Genomic DNA, 20,485 nt, shown 5'->3' on the forward strand with positions numbered 1-20,485 from the left:
TCAAGCAAGTCCCAAGTCACTGTGATGAGAGTCAATCAAGTCAAGTCATTGCTCAGGTCAAGCAAGTCAAGTCAAGTCATATGAAATTCTGATGAATAAGCCCAGTTTCCGCATTTAAATCAGTTAAAAGACAGTGGTTATGAAAATGGATTCAACCCACACTATGATCTTCATTACATACACAGCTAATCATTTGAAATCTAATTTAGACCGATGACAATCATATTAGATTAATATGCATCCTAGCTATATTGTCTGCTAGAACTGCATTTGCCATTACACATATTTAATTACAATTTCTGTTAACACTAGAACCGCCAACAGTGTCAGCACCTACATAGATATCATTTTTAAATCATTTAATTGGTTCCTCTTCATAATTTCCTTATAAACTAATCCCTTGGCGGTTCTAGTGTTAATTTACCGTTTTGTCTTCTCTTTGCAATGCTTAATCGATTTGAAACCAAGTCTAACGTAGCTTAAACTTAACGTTAGCTTTCTAGACGACGCTGAAGTTGGCTTCCGATTCAGAGCATCCGATTAGGCAGTTAAGGGGAAAGTTAAGGGACATTTAATTTACAGCGCTGAGCGAACAATCCTCCGTGTTTGAACCTCTTAAATCGCTGCATAGCCGATTTATTTGGACTGGATTATCCCAGAGGGTCTAAAGATTCTTTACAACACAGTTTGAGATTTGTGAAATCTTTATTCTATTTGTGAAAATACAAAAACAGGTGGAAGGCTGAGGTTGCTGAAGCAAGCCAGAATCAGAGAGTGAACCTCCCAGCTGGGCAAGCCTTTATGCCTTCTTGAGGCTCCGGCTAACTTTCCCCTTAACTGCCGAATCGGATGCTCTGAATCGGAAGCCAACTTCAGCGTCGTGCTTTCTAGCTAACACACGCACCTTTCTCTGTATTTTTTTTTGTAGTGACGATGACGAATGAAGTTGGATGTAGTGGTGGTCGTGTAACTGATCTTTATGCTGCAGAGCCTGCATACCGCTGTTCTCTTCTTATTACCGTCATCGACAAAATAATCGTTGAATCCAAACTTCACTATTTTTGGAGTAAAGCTAGCCGCCGCTGCCATGTTAACTGAGCCTTCTAGTGGGTTGCCAGGTTTGCGCGCATGGCGCTATAATCACGTTTTTCGAAAAAACTAAATGTAATAAAACAAACGCAAATATTTAATTTTAAACAGTCAAGTCCTTTCAAGTCATCTATCTCAAGCTTAAGTCAAGTCTCAAGTCATGAATACCAAGTCAAGTCAAGCAAGTCTCAAGTAAAAAAATATGCGACTCGAGTCAAGTCATGTGACTCGAGTCCAGTCATGTGACTCGAGTCCAGTCATGTGACTCGAGTCCCCACCTCTGCAGTTTAGTGATGCGAAGAGTAAAGGCCTCAGGGTGAGTCTGTTAACAGTATGTTGTTTGGCTCTTATATTGGGTGCTAATTATGAGAAAATGTATGTTTTTCTTTTGAATGACTGGCTCCACATTAGGTGGATTTCATAGAGAGACCACAATCAGTGCAGCAAGTAAACCCTGTCAGACAAAACTGCAGTGTGTGTGTGACAATGCCATCAGCTATGATAGAGATGGAATTACGGGCGCGCACCAAACACACTCTTACTGTTCTTTGTAGGGATGCACGATATTGGTTTTTTGAAACCGATACCGATAACTTCCTGCTTCTCAAGACCGATACCGATACCGACAACCGATAATAACAAAAAATGTACGCCACTAATTATTTTAACACGATTAACGCATGTGTATTTTTTTCCTCGGCCGCCCCGTAGTTTCAGAGCGCATCGAGTTTAAAATACCATCTACAAGCTGATGCTGATAGCCCCGCTCCTGCCGCCCGCTTGTGGCAGACCACACTGCCACGCTCACCGGCAGGCACCGACTGGCCATCGGGAGGACCGGGAGGGTGTGTGTGGCCCGAGCAAGCGAGAGAGAGACCTTACGTGCATTGTTGTTGTTAGCATCTGGTGCTAGCTAGCTGCGCTAACGGATACAAGGAGCTGTTTAAATGAAAACAGAGGAGCGACATTTCGCCACAACTGCGCCGAGCACTTGACTTTATGCAGGAAGCCAGACAGCGGGACATTGTACGAGAAGTCAGCACACTCAGCACGGATAGTGCGCAACATGATTGCAGCGTCCAGGCAGCTCCGGTTCGAGCATATGCCTTGAGTTGCAAAACTGGCAAACGTCTTGCCTTTTTCAAAAGCCTCGTCGATAGGTGAAAGCCCCGGTGCCTTCGCAGCTGGCTTTGGATTCGCCGCTAGTTTAGCAGCGCAGGCGTCTTCGTACGCTTTTAACACACCATCGTAGCGATGGCGATGTTTCAGGTGACTGATCAGGTTCGAAGTATTATAGCTCGTTGCCTTTTTCCTTCCTCGTGGAACTTCTGCATTACTTTTGTTACAAATAGCAAGCGAATTTTCCAACTCTGAAACTTTGAGATAGTCCCATACTACCGACGACTTTGTTTACTGTCCTGGCTTCACGGCCGCACACCATTTACGTCACAGCCAGGCATGAGTTAGGGAGCGCTGGATTTGGGAAAAATTCCCATCTTCCTAAACCACTAACACCACAGTACTGGCAAAACGGGAGAAGCCGAGTGAAAAACAAGCGCCCCTCATCCCAATCCACCCACATGGATGTTTTGGGGTTTTTTTAACCAAAAAATATATTGTATTTTATCGGGGCTATTAATACTTGTATCGGTTTTATCGGGATGATAATTATCGGACCGATAATTATCGTGCATCCCTAGTTCTTTGTATCTGAAAGTGCTGAGCAAATGGAATATTCAATGTGGGAATTTGTGTTAAATCTATCTAATGGCTTTTCAAACCAAAACAATTTACGAGTCAGTCTTTTAGACAGTTTACGGGATAGCAAGTACTCAGCTTAAGTGTGCTCTCTATCATAACAAACCACTGAATACATGCTTAGGTGTTACCCTGTGGGGAATTTGTTATGGGCAAAATTGTGCATGGAAAGAAGACTTATCTCCAACTGAACTTCATGTGTCTCCTGCTTTACAAGTTTCACTGCACCGTATTTTGAAATGAAACTACTTATTTTGTCGCAGTCTTTACACAAAGTGAACTCCTCTTAATGGCGTTAGTTTAAGATAAGATAAGTTACAGTAGAACACCACATACATTTCATACACATAATGCAGGGTAGTGTTCCAGAAAGAAGTAAATTAAACCCGGTTGTTTGGCAGGATGTGAGTGGTGACATTGGCCAAGGCAAGAGGAAGTTACAAACACCGCTTTGCCAAAGAACCAAGGATCAAAGCACAAATAATAAGGCTATTCATCGAAAGCAGACTTCTCTCAATGTCGTTCTAATGATTGAAAAGCAACGTGTGTCTGGCCCTTGATCCGGATCTGCTGCAAACTTCAGTGAGTTCTTCCTTGACCCTTTCTCCACCCTTCCACTAAGTTAGGAGCGTTAGCTTTCCGGAATCCTGCAGAAGAACAATTATCCAAAACCGAAAACATACCCTCCCTGGCGGATGTTATGAGTGTGAATGAAGCGGAGTTAACTTCCAAATGGCCAACACATACAAAACTGTATATTTATGCAGATGTACACAGTGATATACATTACAAAGGAAAGCCCTGTCCGTGTATATTTTCAGAACTGTCTGTGGGCTCAAATGGTTCATTTGGTCTCTGCAGACCGATGAAAACAAAGACAGTTGGCCTCTAACACCATCCCAACCCACCAGGAAGAGGGGGTGGGAGAAAATATTGCATGCCATTAAGAGAAATACAGATGGAGGAAGCACACTTATTTGAAAACCACATCTTAGAATGAAAATAACCCCTGAAGGAGAAAGTGAACACAAGGGAAGCCCGAAAGACAACATTCACAGCAGAAGCTAAACTGGGATTTCCACTCGATTGGGAACCATTTTCCAAGATAGGCCTTTCTTCTTGAAGGGCCTTTCGTCCTGATAATATCGAGAGATCAAATATATTAAGATGGTGTCATATCATTTGTGGAATTCGGGAACTACCAACAATGTCTAACTTCGATGACTGGTTCCAATCGGTGTGAACTCAAACCCTGAACTAGGTTGAGCTTGGCAGGCTTGCACCAAAAGATGAACTGTCCACAAGACACGATACAGGGGCATTACATAATCGAGCCAAAACACATGGCTTGAAACTGCTCCAATAAATAATTGTATATCAAACAAACGGCGGAGGGAAACCACACACAACAAGCGAAGTATGAAAGCGGCCCCCCATTAGGAACAACAAAGAAACAGAACACTGTAAATCCCCTAGGCTTTACGGTGCATTTAAGTTCCTTTCAGCTCATTGTTTTGAACTTACTGTATAGCCATTTCCTTGCGTATCTTATCAAATCACTTTTAAATGTGCAACCTTATCTCAGACTGAGTGAGCACGTCATACAAATAGCTACCTGCAATAGCTGCCTGTAGAGGCTCTCCATGCCCAAGTAACGTTGGATTGGCAACTTGGGATGGAAGAAGGTCAGACCTCCTGAGAAAACAGTTCAGAGACACAAGGGGCCACTGTGTTGAGGAGGGGGAGCGAGAACAAGCAGGAGAGCTTAGCTGCTAGCAGAAAAATGCCAACAATTCAGCTGCAGAGTCAGTCAGTGAGGCAGTTCATTACAGAGACAGAGTTGGAGGGCGAGATGGAGAAAGCTTAAAGGTAAGGGTTTCTTCCTCTGCGAGCCAACCTCCCAGAAAGCTTCCCTGACTTTATGTTTCTTTGGTTCCCTTTGTGTGGTGTGCATGCATGCCCACAGGTCTGAGGTGTGTTACCAGTTAACATACATCCAGCTGTAACAAAGAGAAGGAGAGGAACACAAGGAAAGATTGACAGTACAGTCTGTGAGAATGTGAAGAGAAGAAGAGGGGAACAGTCTAACCACAAGCACAGAGGATGATAAATCGACACAGACAGACGAACTGTGGGGAGAACAAGCGACAGAGAAATGCCTCACACATCCCTGAGAGCCTAATTGAAACCAGACGCAATCAGGTCTGCAGGAAAGGAGAGGAGAGAGGGCAAACAGCTTAGTACATTTTCAGAGAGGGTCAGAGGTGGTGAACTCACAAGAAGGATGGAAAATAAGCCAAAACTGTGCCTTTGTGTGTTCCTTACTCCCTTGAGAAATCACTTTCTGCCATTCTCTGGATTCCAAACTACAAGAATAGCAGCTTCAACCCTTGGAAGAGGTCACCATCCCATGTACACACACGTGTCAGAGTCCATACTCCCGTGTGTGTGTGTGTGTGTGTGTGTGTGTGTGTGTGTGTGTGTGTGTGTGTGTGTGTGTGTGTGTGTGTGTGTGTGTGTGTGTGTGTGTGTGTGTGTGTGTGTGTGTGTGTGTGTGTGTGTGTGTGTGTGTGTGTGTGTGTGTGTGTGTGTGTGTGTGTGTGTGTGTGTGTGTGTGTGTGTGTGTGTGTGTGTGTGTGTGTGTGTGTGTGTGTGTGTGTGTGTGTGTGTGTGTGTGTGTGTGTGTGTGTGTGTGTGTGTGTGTGTGTGTGTGTGTGTGTGTGTGTGTGTGTGTGTGTGTGTGTGTGTGTGTGTGTGTGTGTGTGTGTGTGTGTGTGTGTGTGTGTGTGTGTGTGCTTGTGACAACCGGACAGTTTTCAGCTGACGTTATGCAGGCATCAGTGTGGTCTCCCCCGTGTTTCGTGGCTTGGTCTAATCATGTTCTGAAACGGGATTACTGTAGAGCCCAAATGTGTCAAAAGGTTTATACATTTTGTGCCATTTTACTACATGTATTTTTTCCTTTATGTCATATTTTACTGTCGTTATTTTTATTCTTTTCTATCACAAACCTCGAGTGCTTTGCAAACTGCTTCATCAGAATGAGGGAGAACAAAAACTGTCATGAGATGTTCAACAGAGCTCACATACACAAACACTAACTGCTAACGAACCAGCTACAATGCTTTGTATTGGTGCCAGACACATCTGCAGCTAACCCTAACACACACACACACACACACACACACACACACACACACACACACACACACACACACACACACACACACTCTTCTCTCACTTCCTCCTACTACAAAGTGTTCCACTTAAACCTAACTGCGGCAAGCTGAAACAGCAGAAATTGAAGTAAAAGGGACTATCGCACTTTGTAATCAGAGTAAACTTGCAAGTCAAGCTTTTTCTCTTCCCCCCCGTATGTTTTGTTGTTGTGCAGGATTCCAGGGGGAAACCGCACAGCCTGGATTTTTACTGAAGCTTACATAATTGCATTTAACTCCATGTGCAGATGGACATTATAGCAGCGCTCACACGCATAGGCTATCGACCCGCAGAACACGCAAACTCTGCATGAAGCTTTACAGCACTTCAAGTTTTAGTGTGGTATCCGTGCAAAAAGAAGAAAGTTCACTATGTATTCAATAGACAGGAGTCATGAGAGTCTGGATCCAAGAGGTCCAATGAAGCCCACAGTCTGGCAAAAGTGGAGCTTCTCAGGGAACTGAATGCCTGAGTGCTTTTCAGTTATGGTGCATGGGACCACCAGCCATGTACATAACAAAAGCCGCAATGGGGCATCTAAAATTAGCCATTGAATATTCCATTTGCTGCAGAATTTATCTACGATTCGTCAACTCCAGCATGCAGTGACCGTCCGGGAACTTGGCACAACTTCCACAACTTCCACAACTCCAAACAAAAAGTACTTTAGCAGTCCCTTTAATGCGGATCTTGAACAACCTACATGTAATGAATCCATTCATTGCTTGTTTGAAGGTTTTTTGGGAGGTTTTGTCTTTTCATATCTTCACCCATGTAGTTTCATCCTTGGCACAGAAGCCTTCCAAGCTGCAAATAGTTTAGTGAATGTCTGGCGCTGAGCAAGGGTTCTCGTCGTGCTGCTGCAATTTATCTTTAAATAACTTATAATTATTAAACGCTTAGTGAGCTCTCAAAATCACCAAGTTGGGTATGTTTTTCATCAGGGCATGCCTCTAATGTCTTAAGAACAAAATAGTAGAGGGGGTGCTTTGCCTTTTCTTATATCATTGTTCTCTTCTTGTAAAACGTTCAAAAAAGCCTGTCAAATAAGAGGCAGAAATAATCCTTTGGAGAGTTGTATTACAAATCTGCAACCTTATAACAATTTCACATACAGATTATAATAATATGCTTTTGCAAGATCTCAGTAAATTCAATGTTGTCACCAAGAACTGAACAGTGGTGCTAAACAGTACTTGCCAAAATATGGCTCTTGACTATTGTATCAGGAAGAATTGGGGAGCTCTGAACAGACTTTTGTAAGTCAGATGTGATGCAGCATGAAGGTGATAGTCCTACCTGTGCAGGGAGAGAATCTGGCCCAGGCTCGTCCACTCGGACCTGCAGATCTCCGGTTGATCCCGCGTCCCCGGCTCCTAATCCTGTCATGAGCGCTGCGTCTGAGCCAAGAAAATCTGCCGGGCTGCCTATAAATTTAGAGCCAATAGTGAGGGACGAGCGACCGGCTGCTCCTCCAATCTCTCTCTCTCTCTCTCTCTCTCTGGTCTGTTGAGTGATTGACTACTGCCTTATACAAGCTGCACTCTCTCTCTCTTTCTCTCCTTCACTCCTTTGCTGTTCACCCACTCAGCTGGATCGCAGCACAGAGAATGTGAGGGGAGAGAGACTTAGAGGAAAGTAAAGCTGATTCTCCAAGGAGCAACAAGGCTGTGTCTGGTGTAGCATTACACACACACACACACACACACACACACACACACACACACACACACACACACACACACACACACACGTGTAGGAGGGCTGCAACCCTGTTTTGGTTCCCGTTTGTGAAACAAATGGACGCCTTCCAGAATATGCTGCTTACGAGCAGAGGAATTGGGCATTGGGTGGCAAAACCCTCACCCCTGGGTCTGGTGTGATGCTTCCAGCCCTGGAGATGTAACTCCGGGCAGCTTTCCATAGCCTCGGTCTACGTCCAACATCTGCCTTTGATCGCAGCTTTAGAGGAGAACCTCTTCTTTGTCATTAGGCCCTGAGTGATGTTAGCATAATTGTGGTTTCTGGATTGTATCACTTTGCAATATAGTGCAAGAGGTGGAACCAACCACTTACACAGTGATGTGTTCTGTCCTACTTCCTTTAACCATGCTATGGTCCATTGCTTTGAACCGGACGGAAACATCTCAATAACTATCGGATGGATGGAGATATCATTTTGTCCAGACATTATTATAGGTTTCTCTGCATTTAAATGGTCTGCAAAGGCTAAACACCCAAAGTTCTATAAAGCCTTGTTGGACCATTAAAGCCTGCAAACATGAAAATAAGCATAAAAGGGCCCCTTTAAACAACAAGCTCACTGTAAAATAATCTTAATAACACGATGATGTCACAGTCGAGGCACACACCTGAAAACGAGCATAATTTCCTCTTTAAGTCCGTCAATAAGAATGCTGGTTTATTTATAATGTGTCCATGAGAACCATTTAAACTACATGTATGAAGCGCCCCTGACTTTTCCTCAAGCACCATCATCAGAATGTCATTTGTTTGTTGTGTGACTTTAGCCATTTTACAGTAACAAGTTCCAACTTTTGACCAAACACTTTGATCTGTTTTACATTTCTGTGATGAATTATATTCAAGCTTCTGGTGGTGAGCTAACAGTCTATTGTTTTGCACAGGAGTACATCTGTATATTCACAAGCAGTGAAGATAAAAAGATTCCCACAGTGGCTGACACACTCTCTACCACTTGTTTCAGACAGGCACCAGTTGGCCTCTTTGACACAAAACATCTCCCACACGAATGCTTTCATCTTTTAATAAGGGGCATTCTGTGTAATTGTATAGAGCCAGAGTTCGGTAATCCTTGCTAATCGACATTCTGCTGCCTGCTCTTGTCTTCTCGTCTCGTCTCCTCTCTAGATCAACACTGAGTGGAACAGCTCCATATTTGGGCGACCGTTTTGCCCTGGCTCAGATGGATTGTTTACTGCCAAACACTTCAAATGGCTTACGGGCAACTGCTGCAAGTAAGCACTGGAGCTGGGATGAAGACCTTGGGCTTTTCTGCTAAATCTATAAAACAGTCAACCTGTCGGTTTAGCAGCGGGGTGCGGACATACAGTAATCCATCCCTCTAACATGCAAGCACCTACAGTAATGGCGCGTTTCCACTGCAGCGGGTAGCTCGCTTTAAGCGTGCCAAGCTGTGCGGGGCCCGTTTTTGGTTGCGTTTCCACTTGGCCTAGTTTTGGCCCGGGGCTACTTTTTGACCTTTTTTCTGGCCCGACTAAATCGTGGTTCTAGGGCCAGGAACAACCAGGCTGAGTCGGGCTGAGTATGCTAAACTAGAGAGAGAATCGCTGGCAAGGGGGCAACAACTACAACAAGATTAACATATTTGACCGTGATTTAATTGTAATACACGTTTCAAAATGATGCCGAAGTAACAACATACTGATACCGGTTAGTAAAAACCATGAATTAATGCTTTGACAAGTCTGCAGACAGACGGCAGGCGAAACACCCTTTAAAATGCGTGTTTTCTAAATGGAGCTTGGCTAAGCTAACGTTATATATGCTCCGACCGTCCACACTCACAAGCAACGGCCTACAGACATAAATAAACCAGCGACTGTATTCGCCATGACACAGGCAGTCTGTGGTTTGTACTTGTTTAACTTTTGTCTAGTTTCTGAACAGATATGAGGAGCTGTGAGCTCTGAGTGCTAAGAGCTAACGGCTGTGTTGTTTTTTGGGGCGCTCATTGAAGATGACGTCACGGCTCCGCCTACACTGCGTTACTATAGTAACTACCCCAGTTCCTAAACTGTAATGGAAGCGCAGCATTAAAGTGAGCCTAACCAAACCGAGCGAGGTCGAGCGAGGCCTGCAGTGGAAACGCGCCATAACAGTATACTGCAAAAGCACATCAGGAAACTCAACAATAATACAGAATACAATCCAAGTACACTGCTTCAACAATGGATCTATCTATTACACCTAACCTCATGCATGTGGGTATGTGTGCATTCATGCCCAGATATGAGGTTTAACGAAGGCTTGTTCATGTGCCAGGCCAGCTGTGGTGCCAGTGGGAGATGAAGGAGGAGCGCCTTGTTAAAATGCTTCAAACACATTCTTCAAAGAGCCAGGTCGAATTTTGAACCCAATGCATCCCTTTAAGACATTTCCCTAGCCTCTGTGTACTAAATGCCTAAATGAATCTTTGATGGAAGCACAGTGTGTGAACAAGTCTAATTTTGTCAGGCAACGCAGTTTACGACTTGTGAGAAATCCACTCTCCGTGATAGATAACATCAAAAAGAAAGCAAACCAGATGAAACGGGGTTCAGGTCTCCACAGGGTTCTAGACTTAAATGAGAAACACAATGGCTCTCTGGGTGGTAGGGAATCCATCTCAATGTCATTATAACGTATCCTAATTGTTTGCTTTGGAGACTGGTTGGCAGTTACATAATGTAAACTGACCTCTAATTTGGCCAGAGCTGCATTTCCTGATTCCCATCCTTTGCCACAGGGAAAGCATTTTGTAAATTGTGGCTGCAGTGCTTTCCTGTCCTAAGAGTAAAACAAGCTCCCTATATCTGGTGGGAGAAACTGCACACTTCTTCTTGTCCTTCATCTTTCAACCCAGTCTCACGGCATTTCGTGTTCACCAACACGATTTTTAATCTATTGATTCGTGTTCACCATCACGATTTGCCCCTTTTTTTCATGTTGCACAGCACGATTTTAAAAGCAATGTATTTCTACTGGTAACGTGTTTTGTGCCTGCAGGCTGCAGCACGTCTTTTTCTCCGGTCGGGTCGTGGAAGACCGGAAGCTGTGTGGTTCATAAAAACATGTTCTTACTCAATATCAAGCCACAGTTATTGCTTTTATTTTAAATCGTATAATTTCGGACTTTTGTTGCCGTCTGTGAGGAAAATAAATGGGGCTCAGAGCCTCAGGATACTGAAATCTGTATTTTTAAATATTTTTTTCCTTCTAATTTGTTATTCTTTTCAAAATAACAAAATAACACACTGTTATTTACTCACCAATAACACACAATTATCCTTGCTTTTATTTATTGGTTTAATTCCATAATCTCTGGCTTTTTTGGTGTCCGTCAGGAACTGAATTTCAAAATAAAAATAACCGGAAACAGACGTAGGCCTATAAGGGACATTTCGAGCATCATTGCGATTGTCAACATTTCTGAGTTTAGGATGGCCGAAGACACTACACTACCCATAATCCCCAGCTATCGTTTAGGACTACAGTTCCCGTAAGGTTACGCAGAGCGTCAAACAGCTGTGTGAAATGGAACGAAACCACGCCAGACTATCCAAAACTGGAATCGAACACCCCTCCAGAACTACACATGCTGGCTATTGTGTTTCGCAAAATGTTCTATGGGACGTCTCTACTGAACGTTTTCGTTTTTCCCACAATTAGAAGTTGTCATTATTAAACACATTGGTGTTATCAAATGTAAAACATATAATTGATAAATGGGTGAAAATCGCTTGTGTCCATAATGCGCAGCATTAATATATACCCACATGACAGCTCATTGCTACTTTGTAATTCTACTCCACTACAATTCAGAGGTTAACCTGGTATTTTTACTCCACTGCATTTATTTTAGTTACTTTGCAGATTCTGATTAATTATGTGAAATATAAACAACCCTTAAATCAGACTTTAGTTACACCTGAGTAAAATTCAGATAAGGTGATTGTCAAGTGCCAACAATCAGGAGAGATATTTGATAGTTGGTGCTTGAGAAGACTAAACATGTATCTGCAATTGACATGAATGGAAACGAGTAATACAGTATATTCATTACACGTTATTCTCTACTAATAGTTAATTAAAGACTGTATATTATGGCTATTTTGCACATCCCATTCAAGATTTTCAAAGGTTTATTGACATATCATACACAACTACGGTGTAGTTATGCAATGAATGAAAAACTTGGGTCACAGGTTCCTCAACAGTGCATTACAAGACATCTATCGATATGTGTGTACCTCCACCATTAAACTGTCATATTCTGCACATGTCTTATTCTATCTACATACATAAGTGTATAATCCATATGTATAATATCAGTTAAAATAAGTGCTTCAACATAGTTAACATTGCAGGAAAGCAATATATTAGACGTTAATCACTTTGTCAGGCTTAATATTTAATATTTAATGTTTAAATAAAGGTTTTTCTGTTTTGCACCTCCTCCTATTAATATCTGTGTACATCCTGCACTAAACTGTTTTATTGTAGAGATCACTTATAGTATCTTCTTGATTTTTTATTTTCTATATTTCTATATTTATACTTTCCCCCTATGAAAGTAGTACTCTTAATATTTTTGTAATCAAATATTCACATAAAAACAATAATTCAATAACGTGCTTTAACCACTAGGAGGTGCACACAAGGTGCACACAGCCATAATAACTTTGTATTATTAGTGTGTATGTACAACATCTGAAGATATATAGTTTTATGCATGCTTTCACATCATTTTACAGCATATTGCTATACTATTTCAGACTCAGTATTTACATTCTTACATTCAAAGAAAATCAGTAATATCTTTGAAAACTACAGTCCTTTTCTATCAGCTGTGCATTACAATGCCGTTATGTGATGACTTTCAAAGAGAAAAGCAAGAGCACTTGGAATTAAGTATTATTTTATACTTTTAAAATGTTTTCCGGATTTCATATAATATAAACACCAAATCCCAGCATGCATTGCGGCTAACACATCCAATCAGCGAGCTTAAAACCATAGCTGAGGATCTTGGGTAATCGCTCGAAATGCCTACGTCTGTTTCCGGTTATATTTATTTTGAAATTCAGTTCCTGACGGACGCCAAAAAAGCCCGAGATTATGGAATTAAACCAATAAATAAAAGCAAGGATAATTGAGTGTTATTAGTGAGTAAATAACAGTGTGTTATTTTTGAAAAGAATAACAAATTAGAAAGAAAAAAGATTTTAAAAATACAGATGTCAGTATCCTGAGGCTCTGAGCCCCATTTATTTTCCTCACAGACGGCAACAAAAGTCCGAAATTATACGATTTAAAATAAAAGCAATAACTGTGGCTTGATATTGAGTAAGAACATGTTTTTATGAACAACACTGCTTCCGGTCTTCCACGACCCGACCGGAGAAAAAGACGTGCTGCAGCCTGCAGGCACGAAACACGTTACCAGTAGAAATACATTGCTTTTAAAATCGTGCTGTGCAACACGAAAAAAAGGGGCAAATCGTGATGGTGAACACGAATCAATAGATTAAAAATCGTGTTGGTGAACACAAAATGCCGTGAGACTGGGTTGCATCTTTAGAACTCAAAACCTGATAATAATAATAATAATAATAATAACTTGAATTTATATAGCGCCTTTCATAACCTCAAGGTCGCTTTACAAAGAAACATACAAGGACAAGACATACAGTGGGGCAAAAAAGTATTTAGTCAGCCACCAATAGTGCAAGTTCTCCCACTTAAAAAGATGAGAGTGGCCTGTAATTTTCATCTTAGGTATACCTCAACTATGAGAGACAAAATGAGAAAAAGAATCCAGAAAATAACTGTCTGATTTTTAAATAATTTATTTGCAAATTATGGTGGAAAATAAGTATTTGGTCAATAACAAAAGTTCATCTCAATACTTTGTTATATACCCTTTGTTGGCAATGACAGAGGTCAAACGTTTTCTGTAAGTCTTCACAAGGTTTTCACACACTGTTGCTGGTATTTTGGCCCATTCCTCCATGCAGATCCCCTCTAGAGCAGTGATGTTTTGGGTCTGTCGCTGGGCAACACGGACTTTCAACTCCCTCCAAAGATTTTCTATGGGGTTGAGATCTGGAGACTGGCTAGGCCACTCCAGGACCTTGAAATGCTTCTTTTACGAAGCCACTCCTTCGTTGCCCGGGCGGTGTGGTTGGGATCATTGTCATGCTGAAAGACCCAGCCACGTTTCATCTTCAATGCCCTTGCTGATGGAAGGAGGTTGTCACTCAAGATCTCACGATACATGGCTCCATTCATTCTTTCCTTTACACGGATCAGTCGTCCTGGTCCCTTTGCAGACAAACAGCCCCAAAGCATGATGTTTCCACCCCATGTTTCACAGTAGGTTTGGTGTTCTTTGGATGCAACTCAGCATTCTTTCTCCTCCAAACACGTCTAGTTTTTACCAAAAAGTTCTATTTTGGTTTCATCTGACCATATGACATTCTCCCAATCCTCTTCTGGATCATCTAAATCAGGGGTGTCAAACTCAATTTCATCACGGGCCACATTCGCATTATGGTTGCACTTAAAGGGCCGGTTGTAACTTTAAGACTATATAAAAAGACATATATAGATATTTAATATATATAAAATAATGTATTATATTACATTATTGCCTCTGCATTGGATTATTATCGGATAGGGTAATAACTTCATAATTAACTACATGTGAAAGCAGAAGATAGGGCAAATAATTGGAAGTCACTTCAGTGAGAATGTCACAAAATGATTGAAAAAGAAAAGAACATTCTGGAGAAAAAGACATTTTGAGAAAGAAGGCATATTTGAGATGCATTGTGGGACATGTAGTTTATGGGCAACGTGCTTCTGTAAATCGGCATGTAACCGTATAATAAACATATTATATTATTTGCAAGCTCTTGTGGGGCCGCAGAAAATGAAGTCGCGGGCCGGATTTGGCCCCCGGGCCTTGAGTTTGAGACCCCTGATCTAAATGCTCTCTAGCAAACTTCAGACGGGCCTGGACATGTACTGGCTTAAGCAGGGGGACACGTCTGGCACTGCAGGATTTGAGTCCCTGGCGGCGTAGTGTGTTACTGATGGTAGCCTTTGTTGCTTTGGTCCCAGCTCTCTGCAGGTCATTGACTAGGTCCCCCCGTGTGGTTCTGGGATTTTTGCTCACCGTTCTTGTGATCATTTTGACCCCACGGGGTGAGATCTTGAGTGGAGCCCCAGATCGAGGGAGATTATCAGTGGTCTTGTATGTCTTCCATTTTCTAATAATTGCTCCCACAGTTGATTTCTTCACACTAAGCTGCTTACCTATTGCAGATTCAGTCTTCCCAGCCTGGTGCAGGTCTACAATTTTGTTTCTGGTGTCCTTTGACAGCTCTTTGGTCTTGGCCATAGTGGAGTTTGGAGTGTGACTGTTTGAGGTTGTGGACAGGTGTCTTTTATACTGATAACGAGTTCAAACAGGTGCCATTAATACAGTTAACAAGTGGAGGACAGAGGAGGCTCTTAAAGAAGAAGTTACAGGTGTGTGAGAGCCAGACATCTTGTTTGTTTGTAGGTGACCAAATACTTATTTTACCGAGGAATTTACCAATTAATTCATTAAAAATCCTACCATGTGATTTCCTGGATTCGTTTCCCCCATTCTGTCTCTCATAGTTGAAGTGTACCTAGGATGAAAATTACAGGCCTCTCATCTTTTTAAGTGGGAGAACTTGCACAATTGGTGGCTGACTAAATACTTTTTTGCCCACTAAAACATAAAACAGGGGGCAGAAGTGTAAGTGGGGGGGGGGGAGTGAGTTATTGTTGGAAGGCGATGTTGAACAGATGAGTTTTAAGGGTTGATGTGAAGATGTTGAGAGAAGGGGCGTTGCGGATTTCTGCAGGGAGGGAGTTCCAGAGGAGGGGGGGGGGGCATCGACACTGAAGGTACGGTCCCCGAAGGTGCGGAGGCGTGAAGGTGGAATGGAGAGCAGGCCAGAGTCTGAGGATCGAAGGGTGCGGGATGGGATGTAAGGGTGGAGGAGATCTGTGAGGTACTGAGGGGAGAGGGCATGGAGGGACTTGTAGGTGACGAGGAGGAGTTGGTAGGTGATGGGGGACTTGACCGGGAGCCAGTAGAGGTTGAAGAGAGTGGGGGTGATGTGCTGCCAGGGCTTGGTGCGTGTTTGAACCCTGGCAGCTGAGTTCTGTATATACTGGAGCCTGTTCAGGGTTTTGCTGGGAACCCCGGACAGGAGTCCGTTACAATAGTCCAGGCGTGAGGTAATAAAACAATGAATCAGCCTGTCTGCAACAGAGAAGAAGGCAGTTCATTTCAACAAAACAAAAGTTCATAAACCTCACAGTAGGCAAACCAGCCCAGCCCTAAACAGCAGGCAAAGTTAGTTGTTGCGTTGAGCATTCGTCTGCTACACCCTCTGTAGTTGAAGGAGAAAATAAGTTATTGGAAGAGTGAATATTTGACTTAGATTCATCAAGTGTCCAGGAAAATACCTACCAATAAATGCTATTGTTGCCCTTTGTCTGCAGGTGTGCAATACTGTAGATGCAAAGTTAACAGGATACATTTTAAAGGTAATAATATGTATTTGATGTGTTTACAACTATCCTGCCCCAGTGGCCAAGAAAACTGCTGATTTCTTTGATTGTTATATGTCCCAATTTTTACTTAAATGTGTAACTTTTCACGTTGTTGCCCATCTTGTCCTAGACTCAGAGATATCCCTGACCTTACTGGTTAGATGAGAGGATAAAGTCACATTTAGGTGCTACTCCAAATGTGAAAAAAATGTGTTTAAAACCTTTTGTAGCAAGCATTTGAGCTTTGAAAAATGTTACGTCACTTGAGACAGCATCAGTTGAGACTGAAGACTACAAGTCAGTAAAATAAGTATTATGTCTTTGGTTATAGCTCGCTGCTACTAGCATAAAAAGCCAACTTTTTGACCAAAATGTAATAATTCCAGTTGCATTGTGGGTAATGTAGGCACCAGATTTAGACAAAAACAATGCATCGACGTACATTTTTTTTTGCTTGTCCTTTGCAAGTCCAACCATGTTAAGGATTGATGGAGAACTTGTTCCTGGACCTACATTTTTTGTCAATTACCTTGGCTCTATTTGTTTGGGAGCGATAGAGATGCAGACATTTCCCAATCTGTGTCCCATGCTTCTCTACCTGGCCACAATCCATGGCAGACTGGAAACGCATTTGAACAACACATGTACACACTAACGCAGCCGTACGGATACAACTATTTAGACAAACCAGATGACCCTGTGTCTCCATCTGCTGTGGCTATAAACTGAAATCCTATTTAATCAAAGCAGCATGCACTGAATCCCCCCGAATACCCCACTGGAGTCTGTCAGTCAGCAGCATTGAAACTCTACAGGTACTTTGAAGACATTAAAGGTCACCTATTATGCAAAATCCACTTGTTCCTGTCTTTTATCCATCAACATGTGTCCCCTCTGTGTAAAGACACTCTGAAAGTTCCAGGAAAAAAGATTCTGTCACTTTTTGTCCTGATCCATTTCTATAAAAACCTGTCTGAAAATGAGCTGATCAGATTTTGGCCACTTTATGATGTCATAATGATTTTTTTGCCCCCCCCCCACACCTTATCACCTGAATGTCCTCTTGGCACCTTGTGTTCTTTGTAACCAAATCTCTCTCAGAGGGGCGTGGGGAGGGGCTCCTTATTTTTCATCTAAAGTAACAGACAGAGAATCAGCACTTTTGAAACAGAGGGGATTATGGGTAATGCTGCATTGATCTGTTTGGTGTTTCGAGCCAAACACTTCAGAGACATGGTTTGTATATATCTGAGACCTGTAATATATTGATGAAAAACAGTATAATCGGGGACCTTCAAGCATTAATCACTCTTTAGATGAGAAAACAATGTAATCTGCTTGTCCTTTCTTTATTTTCTCAGTGTTCTTCTCACTATCATGTTCCCACTGTTTATCTCTCCCATTCTTCTCACTGTGTGGATGTCCTTTCCTCCTCTTTCCACTCTGTGGGATTTATTTGTTTTGCATAATTTCTTTCTCATCAATCTCTCCTTTTTCTCCCCCATTACTTTACTGCCAGAAGGATGGCTAGACGCTATGAAATGAGGACAAGAATTAAAGTTTATCTTCAGTGTCATGTTGCTCTGAATAATCACATTACGAATACAAATAATCTTGCAACTATGGGCTCTGCTGTAGAATATATGTCCGATAATAAACCTCAATGTCCGTTATAATATGTTTCTGGATTAAAGGATCATAACAATGGACTGCAGAGACTAATGTAGGTTGTAAATTAAAGGAATACATACTTAAGAAGGAGACATACATCTTGATATGTGTCAAAGTAGTTGATAATAACAAGTCTGTGTAGTTTATTGTGATATAATTATTGAAATATGACTTAACTGTTAGTATATGTTTAAAGTAGCTGCTGCCATTACTCCAGGCTAACAGGAGGAAGGAAAGGAGACTGTTTGGATACATTTGTATCATCTGCCGTGGTCAGACACGCCCGCCGGCAAGCGTCAACGCACGCCGCTGAGTGGACGGGCCGTTAGGGCCATATCTGATAAATAAATCCCATCATTCTCATATACTTATCTTCCTGTTGTGCAACAAACAAACAAACACATTTTTATCATTTCCAGTCTGCTGCAAGTCCTCTGCTTCAGTAGCAAAAGGCTTTCCTGACAGGTTAACCCTCCTGTTGTCTTCGGGTCAAATCTGACCGAGTTACTACTTTCATCAATCATAACTTTTTTGTTTTACATTCCATTGCATTAAGGCTTTATGATATCCTTCACAGAAGACATTTGAATATATAAAATGGCTGATCACCACTTTCATTGCATTGTGGATGATTTAGTCAACTTTGTAACACCCATGGTGTTCCCGGGCAAAACTGACCGCCATAAAGAAAAGGAATTAGTAACCATCCAGATCAGATAACACACACACACACACACACACACACACACACACACACACACACACACACACACACACACACACACAGGGCCGGCCCTCGGCATAGGCAGTATAGGCGAATGCTAAGGGCGCATCAACCCATAGGGGGCGCCGAAAATTGAAAAAAAAACAAAAGTTAGAAATAAAAAAAATATTTATTTTTTTATTTCATAACAACACAATTTCCCGATTTTGGATCAACAAAGTACATCTTATAATCTTATACTAACAGAACTACGCCTATATTGCGTACAGCACCCATACAAATAAAATAAATCAAACTCCCAAAAAACGTACACAGCTTCTGTGTGCTTTTATTAACATTGGAATTTACTGTGTAAGTGGCCGCGAGGGGGGGGGGGAGCTTTAGAGAGCTCTCTCCTGAAAGACTGAGAGGCTCTGATAACCTCAGCTCAGTGAGGTAAAGCCACACCTTTATATGATCATTATAGTTATAAAAAAATAAGAGAACAGGTGAAAAACAGGTATAAAATACTGACAGTACAAAAAAGTTGTTATTAATAAACAAGAATACAGTTTGAAAGGGGAGTGATTTGTAAAATATCCATAAAGAAAAAGAAAATCTGCTTACAGTTCTGTTTCATCTGGGTGTTGAGAGATGTATCCATAGATCTCCTAATGTTTCTCTCAAAGTGCACCAGATTGATGCTTTAAACTTCAATATAAAAAAAAATAAGTCTTCCCGGGGGTGCATGCCCCCGGACCCCTAGAGGAGCCCCCCCCCCCCCACTTAAATCATGTTCAAATGGATAGGAAACTAAATACAGTTGCACACATCTTGTGTCAATATCTTTGTTTTTGTGGTCATGCCACAACCATGCACGTGCGAATCATAGTAAAAACTAAAACTGTATGTATGTTCTTCACCAAAACCAAGTCCTCCTGCGTTGAGCCAGATGTGTGTGTGTCCGGGGAGAGGCTACAGGTGGTCTCACAGTACAAATACCTGGGGGTCTTAATTGATTCAAGACTCAATGTTAAGGCTCAGGTGAAAAAGGTTTGCAACAGGGTCAAATTCAGTCTGTTCAACTTGAGGTTTACCCGGAACTGCATGTCAACAGAGGCGGCTCTGATGTACATGCACTCTATGGTTCTATCTCATATCACATACTGCTTAACAACCTGTGGTCACATGCCTGTACAACCACTCTTAAACCCCTGGAATCATTATACAAACAAACACGTAAAATAGTAGATAAGAAGTCAGTTTATTCTCATCATTGCCCAATACTCACAAAATATATCTTGTTGAGCTGGGAAAATGTAATGAGATATGCAAATGCTTGCCTCATGTACAAAATAATACACGGACTTACCTCACCTCCGCTCAGACATTTTATCACCATACGCACACCTGTAACTAGGTCAACAAGAGCTGCAACAAGAGGAGACTGCGTTGTTCCATTAAGGAAGAGTTCATTCAGCCAATCTTCTTTTTCTTTTAAAGCTGCACAACAGTGGAACTCAATCCCAGTAAAGATTAGAGAACAAAACACCTGCAGTTTATTTAAATCTAATTTAAAAACATGGTTAGTGGAAAGTCAGCTCTGTCAACACTGACACAATCTGTACATGACAACGCTTTGTTTATATGCCTTGACCTGTATCTGTCTGCTTTGTGAATTTG

General features: G+C 41.9%; 1 protein-coding gene across 1 annotated transcript in view; it reads right to left on the bottom strand.

Moving 5' to 3' along the window:
• The window catches only part of lrrc17 (leucine rich repeat containing 17), a 31,672-nt gene extending 24,012 nt beyond the window's left edge, over positions 1-7,660 (bottom strand). The window contains exon 1 of the mRNA XM_034075096.2: positions 7,366-7,660. The gene's annotated coding sequence lies outside the window, so the exon portion shown is untranslated. The remainder of the gene's footprint in view (positions 1-7,365) is intronic.
• Positions 7,661-20,485: the final 12,825 nt, after the last annotated feature.

The sequence above is a fragment of the Pseudochaenichthys georgianus genome, chromosome 23 (assembly GCF_902827115.2).
Source record: "Pseudochaenichthys georgianus chromosome 23, fPseGeo1.2, whole genome shotgun sequence".
NCBI lineage: Eukaryota > Metazoa > Chordata > Actinopteri > Perciformes > Channichthyidae > Pseudochaenichthys > Pseudochaenichthys georgianus.